This window comes from Vigna umbellata, chromosome 7, assembly GCF_029865625.1.
Source record: "Vigna umbellata cultivar VRB3 chromosome 7, Vumbellata_1.0, whole genome shotgun sequence".
Classification (NCBI taxonomy): domain Eukaryota; kingdom Viridiplantae; phylum Streptophyta; class Magnoliopsida; order Fabales; family Fabaceae; genus Vigna; species Vigna umbellata.
In genome coordinates this window covers 36,661,686-36,673,040 of record NC_142171.1, presented here as the reverse complement: position 1 = coordinate 36,673,040, position 11,355 = coordinate 36,661,686, and the positions used below count along the sequence as shown (strand labels likewise).

The 11,355-nt window shown below is 34.2% G+C and overlaps 1 pseudogene across 1 annotated transcript; it reads left to right on the top strand.

The window, feature by feature from the left end:
• Positions 1-2,945: 2,945 nt before the first annotated feature.
• On the top strand, positions 2,946-5,535 carry LOC148195869 (methionine aminopeptidase 2B pseudogene; annotated as a pseudogene). Its single transcript, XR_015781031.1, has 3 exons — positions 2,946-3,087; positions 5,213-5,304; positions 5,417-5,535. The product of XR_015781031.1 is annotated as a methionine aminopeptidase 2B pseudogene (transcript).
• The last annotated feature ends 5,820 nt before the right edge of the window (positions 5,536-11,355 follow it).

Sequence of the window (11,355 nt, the reverse complement as noted above, 5' to 3'; positions counted from 1 at the left end):
CCGATTACGTTTTTTATTTTAAGGTTTGTTTTATTAGTTTATTCTTTATTTTGAAAATATTTTAATAATTTAATTTAAATGTTTTGATTTATTATTTTTGAATATATTTTTAATGTATTTTAATAATGTAAGGAAAATGAAGAAGAAAGAAACGGAGGAGGAGAAGTGAAACGGAGAAGACAAATGGGGTTACAGAGTAAAACGGAAGACAAATTGTTAAACGGAAATGAGAGATGGAGAGATTGGGTGCAGGGAGTAAAGTAGGAGAACTAGGTTGGAAATAAATTAAAATAGTAAAAGTAAAAAATTTTAATCTGATGATATAATTGGAATTAAAAAAAATTGGGGAGGTGGAGGGAGAAAGGTGTGGTGGTGGAGGGAGTAACACACTTGATTTAAAGTGTGGAATTAATTGGTCCAAAGTTACAAAATGAGGCCCCAAATTAGAGTTCTGAAAAGGAAATTACTTTAACGGCTGAATTCACCCCTGTTTTTACAATCATACATCCCTCTTTTCTGCAAAAAGACCAAATAGTAACCATTCTCTACTACACCCATAAATTTTCTATGCATACACCCCTCATACACTCCTAAGTCAAACTCCATAAGATTTTGCCACGTATCCAAGATCCTAACAAACCATGATGAACCAATCAAATTATGACACATCATCACCATTGCCACATCAGTTGTCACATCACCACCCTTGACACGTTGATGAGTGCATATTTATGCCCACATTTATGCTTTAAAATTCAAATTTTGTATGGGATAATTGTGCTTAAATGGTTGATTTTAAATGAATTTGTGATGATTGGAATTGTTGGGTTTGGGAAATAAAGAGACGTAAAAAGTGAGTTTTAGCGCATAAATTATTCTTGGATGTTCTAATGTTTATTTGTGCAACTGAGAATATAAGCTTTGTTGGTCCAAATGGCAATTCAAGGCCCAAAATCAGATTTTATTTGGAAAATTCAGAACGGGCTAAAGTGCAGATAGAAGAAATTTCAGGGCATTTGTGCAATTTTGGAAATCCAGAAAATCTAAAAGATAAAATTCAATTGTTGAATTTAATTTAGGAATATCAACAGAAAATATCTTCCAAATAATTTTATCATTATCTAAATCTTTTAGTTATTTGGAATATATAGGATATAAGATAATTGAGTTAATATCTATCAAATATTCTTTAAAACTAATTTAATCTAATGAATATTTGAAAGATATAATATATCAACAGAAAATATCTTATCAACAAACTATTCAGAGTCCAAGCCCAATCAAGCCTATATAAAGAGACCCAAGGGAGGCAGATAAAGGGACTTCACTTAATTCATTCACCACTTCTCTCTCTCTTATTTCATCTTGTATTCAACTCCATTCATGGAGAGCTAAGCATCTAGGGCTATTCTGCTGTAATTCCATTATGGATTCTGAGGTTAGATTGAGTTAATGCAATTGTTTATTTTGATTATTGATTTAAGTTGTTCTCTCTCTATGTCTTTTATCTCTCTATCAAATTAAAAGCAAAGATTTTTGCATCATAATGTGTTTGAATCTACATGCATATTGATTATATGAGTTCTAGGGTTTCTAGGTTAAATTGAGAATCTACTTTGATTTAATTTAGGAACTTTCATATGATTGAATGGTTTTTACTATCAATTGAGAATGTACTTTGATTGATTAGTAATAATTTCAACTATAATCAATTGAGAATTTACTTTGATTGATTAGCTTTTAATTCGGTTAGGAGATTTAAGAATAGACATGATTAAACACAATAGAATTTGATTGAGAATGTACTTTGGTTGAATTTATTGTGAATAATCTAGTAAGGTTTTGCATTTCATTGAGAATTTACTTTGGTTAAGTGCATGATCGCCCTCAAATTAATTAAGAATGTACTTTAATTAATTTGAAACTTAAATAATAATCAATTGAACAATTATCTGTGAATAACCGATGATGAATCTATCTTGGAAAAGCAGTGGAATTAGCATATTTCATCATAACTATTTTTAAGTTTCTTATTTATTCTTTAAACATTCTTAAACCATTACTTTTAGTCATAAGCATTGCATAACATTCATAAGAGTCAGATATTTGAAAGCAATTCCGTGTTCGTTGGGAGACGACTCAGGGTTACGTTAACCCTATCTACTTTCTTAAATACTACTTGGCAATACTGAAGTTTCCTTGAAAAGTAGTATTAATTTGATAGCTTCAACGACAGCGTATCACACATCATCACCATTTTCATAAGAAACCCTAATCCTCCTCTAAAGTCACCATGCCGCCATTAGCCACCACAGATCAATGTCGCGACCACCCAAAAACCCCTAAACCAGCACCGCCTTAAACCCCTACATTGCCATCTCCTTCGCGACAGGTTGCCACCATGACCACCGCGAGAGCTCTCTCTTCCTCGTTAAACCACAATGCAAGCCTCGTCCTCCATCTCCTCTTCACAACCCCAATCAAAAAAAAAAAAAAGAAAAAAATACATTTTGACTTGAGTGATATCTTTCATATTTGATTTTCTTGTGAATTGAAAAGGTCAACTCTTGTGTAAATAATAAAGTAATTTAATTTTCATGTCCTTCATACATTGATGTCTAGATGATTGCTATATGTTTGGTGTTGTTCATTCTTTTGATCCAAATGCAAAAATGGAATAAAATTACTTAGAACAAGGTCTTTGAGTTAATCAGTTTTGCCTACGAGTGCAAAACGATAAGTGTGGGGCGTGATGGGTACATATTTATGCCCACATTTTAGACACGTGTGCGCGTGTCTAAATGTTGTCAAAAATGGTTGTTCAAGTGTCATTTTCCTTTGTTTTTCTGCCCTGTTGTGTCATCTGGTTTTCTATATTTTTTCATTAATGGTGGTATTATTTATATCTGTAACTCAGTATACTCTTTTTATCTATAAGTAGGTTCGCAAATATATGAAAGGCATTTTAAAGCCTGGAATGTTAATGACCGACATATGTGAAACATTGGAGAACACTGTCCGTAAGCTAATATCAGAGGATGGCCTTCAAGCTGCCATTGCATTCCCCACAGGATGCTCTTTAAACTGGTAACCCTTTATATTTTTGTTTTCTACTTTCCTCTGTATCTGTGGTTTCTCCTTTTTTGTACTAAATATCGAGTGAAGTGCCTTATTGATGTGGGAATGTCAATCTGGATGAGTGATTGTTAAAGAAAAATTAAATCGAAATGAATGTGCTTGAGAAAATGTAGTAATGGCACTTACTAATAAAAAAATGGCAAAATCGTGCCTTGGATGATCTGGAATGTGAAGAAAGGTGGAAGAACCAATAAGAAAAGTTGATTAATAATCATGACTGGAAAATCGTGTCTTTGTTTGTGTTCAATAATCCTCCTTTGTGAGTTTGTAACTTTTTGAGTTTAATGTTAAATTGAAGTTCAACCATGGTCAAATTTTTTTTAAAACTAGTCAATGTTTCTAAATTATGTTTAAGTTGCAGAGCCAAGTAAAGTGAGAATAAGCATCTACGAAGGTGATAATTATCAGTGAAGATAATATGGAGGGTCCTATTAAGCTAATTATAAAGGTGAAGAGTAAATATATTCTGATAAAGTGGAGAGAAGTCTCTGCGACTTTCTCATACAACTAGTACAACAAAAATTTGATACATTTTATTAGAAAGCAGAAAATTAAATTGGTATAAAACACGCTTATGACCGTAACTATTAGGATGGCCTAACCTAGCATGACACATTTAGTACAACTACTTATGCTGTTCTTTATTAAATTGGAAAGTAAATATGCATGGGAACCAATCTGGGTTGAAGTTGAAGGAGTGGATACACATAAAGACCATCAGGACCTATATACCTATGCACCAACACTTGATTGGTGACCTAAGATTTGAAATCATACCGAGTGGCATGAAATTCAATAGATATACAATTTCTTTAGCTAACTTGTTGACACTTGTTAGATTCTTTTAAATGGAGGGGAACATGCAATAATTGATATGAGAAGAGGGACACTGGTATTTGTGACCATAAGAGATTTGAGCAAGAAGAGTAATCTGATATCATTTTACACTGATCAAATCAAAGGTTGCACTGTACTAGGCAGTGAATAGCAGCTAGGGATGGTAATGGGACGAGACAGGCGTGAGTTTTACTATCCCATCCATATTCCCAAAGTAAATATTCATTCTCATACCCAACGGGTATAAATTTTGCCTCATCATATCTCCAGTAGGTAATATGTATACCCGGATTCGGGCCCATATCTGTTTTCTTATTGAGTGGGTACCTGTAAATCTTGATCTGCGGTTTTCATTTTTTATGCAAATTAACATAGGTAACGAAACAAATGAAGAAAAGGAAAGGACAAATGAAACAAAGTTAAAAATTATTTTTAAAAAATTATAAAAAGAAAACAAAAAATGAAGTTTAAAAATATTTCAAATGTCTTTTTATTTCTTTATAAAGAAATATCTTTTTATACTAATAAAGATTATAATACACCACTTAATCAAAATCGTAGAGAAAAAATTAAATTAATAATTCGAATTTAAACATAAATCTTTCATCTTTAGAACTTCAATCTGTGTTTGATGCTCATGAAAAAGATTTATGACAACAAATTATTATATTATAATAAATGAAACATTTTTATATAATTGTGATAGTAAAATTACACTTATGAGAACAAGTTTGAAAACAAAAATAACTATATAACAAATCATTGAAACAATATTCTACATGATCAAAATAAATAACAATATTAAAATGAATTAAGTGATAAAATGCGTGTCTTAGAAATGATTTGATGCACCATTGAACAAAATTGCTTATATAAAAAAAATATATAATTAAGAGTATGATAAGAAGAAAGTACCTTGAAGTTTTAAGACAACTTATTAGATATCAAATCAATTGAACGGTTGAGAGTTATTGCAGTATCCTGCTATCCACTTTTCAGGTAGGCCGATCTGCAATTTGACAATGACAACCGTGACCCTGAAGTATGTGTTGGATCAGTATATTTGTTATAGCGACTTGTATTAACTGCATATAGAGTTAGTTGTGTAACTGACTTACAATTAAGTGCCAAAGATAGTTGAAAAACTGTTGTTCCAATACGATGTTCACAGTTTCACAGTTGTTTGTGGTTTTTTCATCATTTTGTTTTCTTAAATGTAACTCTCTTACTCCCCCAGGGTTGCTGCTCACTGGACCCCAAATTCAGGGGACAAGACTATACTTCAGTATGATGATGTGATGAAACTGGATTTTGGCACCCATGTTGATGGTAATGCGTGGGAATTTTTTTTATCAATTCTTCTATAGCTATGATAATTCTAGTAACTAGTGTATTTTTTAATTTTACTCCTGTTGAACCCTTTTATGGATTCTTTCTATAGGATATATAGTTGATTGTGCTTTTACTGTGGCATTCAACCCTATGTTTGATCCATTGCTTGAAGCCTCTCGGGAAGCAACTAATACGGGTATTAAGGTACATTCTGGAAAATATGCTTAACCCTGTCAAACGAGCAGTATTATGTTGTGTAGATCTATATCTAACATGGTCAATTAATAATGTCGAATTGTTCAGAACAAACACTGTTAATATCATGTTGATAAATGTACTCCATTTGTCTAAAGAAATAATTAAATTAACTAGTCATATTCGTGTGACTCAAACTTTTCTCATAGCCCTTGTAAAGAAATTTGACTGGAATCTTATATTTCAAGTGAAATTCATGTTCCGTGTCTTGCAATTGGTATTCGGCAAACACTTCGTAGCCTTTGTGCCCATTGAGCTTGTTGTGCATCAACTACTTGGCTAGTCCCTTGTCAAGACAGTTATGTCAATATAACCACATGAACCACTCTCTTATAGCTCTAAGACTTGGTGAGAAGCTCTAATACCAAGGTATTTAATACCAACCTTTGGGTTTATTAGGAGGGCTTAGAGAACATCGCAAACTAGAGATTAACTATAGAAGAGAAGCAATTTTGTTGAATTGATTTAATGAGACAGGACATCACTCTATATATAGAACTCTAATCCTATATTAATGATTACAAGGAGACCTCTAGAATCTTCCAACAACACACTTGTAATCAACACTCCCCCTCAAGCAAGTGAATAGATATTTATCATTTCCAGCTTGCATGTCAGATCATGATATCATTCAGTGGAAGACCTTTTGTGGACAGATCTACTCGCTGAAGTTTAGAAGGGACATAAGAAGTTGTGATTAGGCCACTATCTAATATTTCTTTAATAAAGTGTCGGTCTACCTTTATTTGTTTGGCGGTATAGTTAGAATATATATTTACATCCTAAAACGTTCAATCCTATGAGCTTGTAGTATTTTCAATTCAAATCTTACACATGATCGTCAAGTAGTTAAATTGTGTGGATCAACATTTTTTTGTATTTTCTGCTGCACAGGTTCAAATCTTTTGGTGAATGGGGTTCAGTTACAATAAAACCTAAAATTAATTAATAATTAATGCAATTAAAAATTAACCCTATTATGTGTGTTTTCTGCTGCATCACCTATTCACTTTATTGGATTGAAGAGGTTTAAATTAAAATAAAACCCAAACCAAATTAAAAATTAAGGAAATTAAAATTCACCTTGTTGTAGTTAAAATAAAACCCAATAAAGACACATGTAACGTACTTCACGTAATGTGCACTAGCTATGTCTTTCACCCAAATCCAATTAAATATACAATTAAGAAATTTAGAAGGGGCCTGTTTACATCTGATGGGTTTCTGGGTATGAAACCTATCTAAAACACTCACTAACACACTCAAACAAGAATTCACGGTTCCTGTTGTACGCCCCTAAGAGGGCTGATTCTTGGTCACACTCCAGCTCCCAGCCTTCTCACCACTATGAGCCTCCTCAACATCTTGTGCGATCCTCATAGTTGCCATCAATTCTTGCGGATCATGTGGTTGAACTTGGTTTCAGATGTGTTTTTGCAGACCTTCGAGAAAATACCCCAATAGCTACTCTTTCGACACTCCCTTTGTCTGACCCACCAAGATATCGATATCTTGAACGTACTCTTCCACGGTCCCAGTCTGCTTAATCCCTGCCAACCTTTCAAAGATGGTACCCTTGTTCCTGCCTCTGAATCTAACAATCATTGCTCCCTTCGGGCCTACCCAAGAACGATTCTTGGCTTTATCGTTCCAGAACTTGAACCAATAGTTGGCGTTACCTTCCATACTGATGATAACTTTTCTTCCTCCACCACACCTTGTAGCTCGAAGAACTTCTCAGCCCGATTGATGGACGAACGCCGAGGAGAGATCGATTGAAGATGCGCGAACACGAACCGGACCTCCTCGAAACTCTCTCCGACGAGTGAAGACGCAGCGGAATGGAAATGAAGCTCTAGATCGAGAGCTGACTCGAAGGAAAACTGCTAAACTATGAACAGACTCAAGAAAACCCTAGAAAAGGGGGGAAAACTCAAAATGAACCGATTAATCGGTTCAAACTCAAGATTGAACGGTGGAAAAGGGTTTGATCGGAGCAAAGGAGGGTTTAGTCGGTGGAAATCGAAAACGAATGGTGATAATGACAGGAAAAGACAAAATGATGAAGAAACCCTAGGTTTAGATGTGGTCAGGAGATGCGGAAAGATAGAATGCAAATCTGAGAAGAAAATGTGTTGAAGCTTACTATGATGAAAGTAGAAGGCTCGCAAGGATGATCTCTCGAGAGGGAAATGGATGAGAGACGTGGTTCTGCGAGGGAGAATTGGTGAGAAATGAAATGTGGATGTGCGTGTCTGAGGCGCGAGGGAAAAGAGGACGCGTGTGCTAAGCCACTGACGCGGATGGGAGCGATGTTGCGTGATGAGAGAAGCACGGTGATAATGAAAAATGATAGGGAGAGAGAGTGTGCTTGGAAGGTGGCTAGAGGGAGTCTTTGGACTCTCTAGCCTGACTTTCAAGAGAGAATAATTTCTGATTTCAGAAAATTTAATTCTCATTAATCTCAAAAGTACCAATACAAGAGAAGAGCTGGGTATTTATAGTAACCCATGCTCCTTAAGAGCTAAGCTAGGAAAGGTAAAAATACAAAAGGAAGACTAAGTCAAGTAGGATTCCATCATGCCCTCCCTCTTAAGAAAAGATTTGTCCTCAAATCTGGCAATCGCCTTATGAATAAGCTCCACACAATCTTTGGGAGCATGGCCATCTTGGAGTGGCCTTATTCTTGTATATCCACTATTTCTTCCTCCTGGATCAAACACAAATCTGCAATAAACATCAAATATATTTTCAATTAATATCAATCCAAGAAAGAATTTTTCTATAAAAACAAGGAAATAAAGACTTCTAATATATTGTTTTATCACATTTGGAAATTCTAGAAGTCCAAATTCACTTTTATCTTGAGTTATTTCTTTCCTAAAAGATAGGAATAATTCAAGATTTGAATTGTCATATTTTGAAAATATTTGCATGGAATATGAGATGACAATTTGTTTGAAAGAGAAGTTAAAAATTGAAAAGTAATCAATTATTGGAAAAGAATTAAAGGTTTGGAAACCTTCCCTTTTAGGTTCTATGGTCTTTGAAAGAATAGGATTTGCCATCAGGAACAATTTCTCCTTTTCTTTCTTCTCTCTTTCTTGCCTTTCTCTCTTTTCTTCTTCTTTTCTCTCTTCTTCTATTCTTTTATCTTCTTCTCTTTCTTTCTTTTCTTCTTCTCTTCTTCTCTCTTCTTCTCTTCTTAATTCCTCTCTTCTTCTCTCTTCTCTTTTCTCTATTTCTTCTCTCTCTCTCTTCTCTTCTTCTTTCCTTTTTTCCTTTTCTTTTCTCTCAATCTCTCTTTGTCTTTTCTTATCCTTGATCCCTTTAAGTCTTGTCCCAAATTCTAATTCTCTACGAAGAAACCCATGATCATTTAAACTCTCAAGAAATAGTTTTCCATCATCAATGCAATTCCTAATTAATTCTAGGTTTCTTTTAATGCTTGAAGGCACAAACTTTCTTCTCATGCAAGCTTTTAGATCATGTCAATCACGTATGGAAGACTTTCTACCTTTCCTAACATGATATTGTCTTTCATCCCACCACTCACTTGCATGCTCTTCTAACTTAGAGAGATATATGCTAAGGACATAATATTCACTCTCTTCATAAAACCAAGGATTTATTTTATCAATTTCTTTTTCCCAAGCTAGGTATGTTAATGCACCTATGTCTTTACCAAAGGATGGAAGATTCCTAGCTTGTTTAAACATTTCATTAACATTATCTAACCTAGAAGACCTATATGAACTATAAGAAGACATCTTTGTTTTTTAAGAGTTTTCTTAATTTAGAGGGTTAAAAACTTTCACCTAGACAAGTCCAAGGTAAGAGAGGTGAGCTAAAGAGCTGCTTAAGTACCAAGTCTTGCCTTGCCAGAAATGTCTTAGGCTACTAACTAATTACCCCTTAAACTAAAATCACCTTTAGAAACAAAGTACACAACTCAAACAATCACAAACAATTAAACACTAAAAGACTAGACTCTTCGGACTCTAGTGTGAAAAGACTTAGAGTTTAATCCCTTTTAGCCTAATCACCCCTAAACGTGAACACAAAATCAAACAAACAAAACACTTCAGAAACCAGCGAACTCTAATGACCCCTACGAGATACACAAATCAAGTCAATATTAAAGTCTACTCCTATGGTGAAGCTTGTAGCTTTGGCTAACAAGACACATTCACCTGTCTAACTATGCTAAAATTAAAGCAAGTAAAGTTGCCAAGAGTTTGAAAGAGCACCAAGGACTCTTCAAAAGCACTTGGACTCTATAAAAGGCCCTTTTACAAAACAAAAGCTAAAGCTAACCGTGGCTAACACCAGCCTATTACAAACAATTTGAACAAATCAAATACAAAGAAAGCAAACTATGCTACGGTCCTGGTCCTGGTCAGCTACAATCCACTTTTGATGCCAAGTCCTTGTGCCAAAAAAGATGTACACTCCTGTTGCTGGTTCGGCCAGCTTTGGCCCCTTTTCTAGCTATTGGTTTATCCTATAATCACAAATGCACAAAACTGCTGTGAGTATTCACTTAGTTAAAACAGATTGCAAAAGAATATACAGGGCAGTAAGAACTTCCCTTTCTCATGGCTGCACAAGCTTTCTAAACTTTCAATTAAAATTCTGCGGCTGCTCAATTAAACTTGTACATAAATTGAATTCCAATGAAAGCAACTCTGCACAGATAATTCATACCAATTCAGCAGATCATGCAATCCAACAATGAACAATTTAAATCCAAAACAGTTTAAACAGTCAGAAGCAATTAAACTAAATAATTCCCTTTAGTTCAAAGCTTCCACATTAAGTTCTTAGGTTGCTATTTTCTCAGTAAATTTCTGCTCAAGCTAAACTCTCAAGTATCAGCTCTGCACACATCAAAATCAAACCAGATTCCAATTCAGCAAATCATAACATCCAACAAATTGCAAGCTATAACACAAACAGTTTAAACAAATAGAAGCAATATAGCTAAGCAACTTCCCTGATTAATGTTATTTCTAGTTGTTGGTTTTAGTGGACTTTGTTGTAGGTTCTTCCTTGTGCTCAACTAATCAGCAGATTCATTCTTCACTTTCTCCCTGCACTGATTCGGTTCAGATCTGCTCATAGAAATTACACCAACTCCAGCAAAATACACAAGGACATGGATATTAAACCAGATGCAATGGGTGTAATTCAAAGCTGAACTAAACTGATTTAAACAACCATTCAATTCTAATTTAAATTCTGATCAATCCAATGGGTAAAAAGAATTATGTGCTTAATTCAACCACAACGTCAGAATTGGAAATTAAGTGCTTTAGTCACTTCTTAAAATGGAATGATGCTTTGGCAGTTAAAACAAGTTCATGCACAAGCCTAATTACTCCAAGCAAATCAATTCATGCATAAATCAGTCCATGAACAACTAACTAGGTGGCATGCAAGGGTATGCAATCAATCAATCTGAACAAAACTGAAATCTGCATGTGATTAATACCAGGAAACTATTTTCTATATGCATTTGGAAAAATGATTTCAACAAAGAAAGAATGATGGTGCTAATCAGGACTCAACAGATTTCAACAATTGTAATCAAACCATGAAATCAGTAATCACATTCAGAACATTTAATATCTCAATGATTTCAGCAAGCAGTTTATAATCCAAAATGAATGCAATGTTAGTTTAAGCAAATCACAACTGCTCCAATCTAATTGATCCAATTTCTTTTCCTGCACAATGAACAATCACAAAACAGTTAGATTAACAATGAATTCTCTATTTCAAAGTGCCAAG